Source organism: Macadamia integrifolia, chromosome 12, assembly GCF_013358625.1.
Source record: "Macadamia integrifolia cultivar HAES 741 chromosome 12, SCU_Mint_v3, whole genome shotgun sequence".
Lineage (NCBI taxonomy): Eukaryota > Viridiplantae > Streptophyta > Magnoliopsida > Proteales > Proteaceae > Macadamia > Macadamia integrifolia.
In genome coordinates, this window is record NC_056568.1 from 9,429,953 (window position 1) to 9,430,879 (window position 927).

Below are 927 nucleotides of genomic sequence, written 5' to 3' on the forward strand. Positions count from 1 at the left end.
ATATACATTTGGGCCCGAAGGCATGATATATACAAAAAAAGAATAAAATTCAAATATCAAGTATATACAGGAAATCATCAAAACCATCAGAGTACACAGCTCGGCTCGGTGTCAAGGCTGGAGCTCAGCTCGGCATCAAGGGTTGTGCCCAGCTCGGCATCACATAGAAGAGCTCAGCTCGGCCTCAGAAGTGGAGCTCAGCACGGCCTCAAAACTGCTGTCCCGCAGCACAGCTCTCGCACGAGCAGTCAACGCCGTGCTCTAACTCCTCAGGGGTCCACCAGTCCTCTTCAAGAAACTCGACTGTGGGACCCACCCCGTGCTCCTCAGATGTATGACCTGTAAAATCATTTAAAAAGGGGCGTATACGTGGGATGGGTTCACTAGCTCAGTAAGTAGAAAGATGGACCACACAGCAGTCCACACATCACAACATATCATATGCACTACTTGCCATGCTGTACATTTTAAATCACATCCACCTAAGCAACATTACTAAGTCCTTGGTTTTAGTGCCACTACAACCGCAGTGCGCGTATACTCCGGGTACGAGCCGCGAACTCCCTCCGGCGTTACACCCATAGGGCTGTCGGAGAAGGCCCACCGTGAGTACTCGAAAAAGTAAAGACAATGCCATCCACCGGCTCTCAACAGAAATGTAAATGACTGAAAATAAAGGTGCTGACTCCAGCAATTTAAAAGCAGTACGATTGGCCCTCTTGAATGTACCACCGGGGTTGTCGGCTGTCCTACATGACCCGCCGGGCGTTATGTCTAACAGCCACAGTGACCCGACGACCGAGACCACTGCTTCCCCCCAAATGATAACCCAACACCTTAACCCCTGTTGGGAAGGGTCGTAGCATGGGATGGTGAGAATCCTAATACCGCATGCTCCTATATGACAATAGTACGATTGCATAGTGC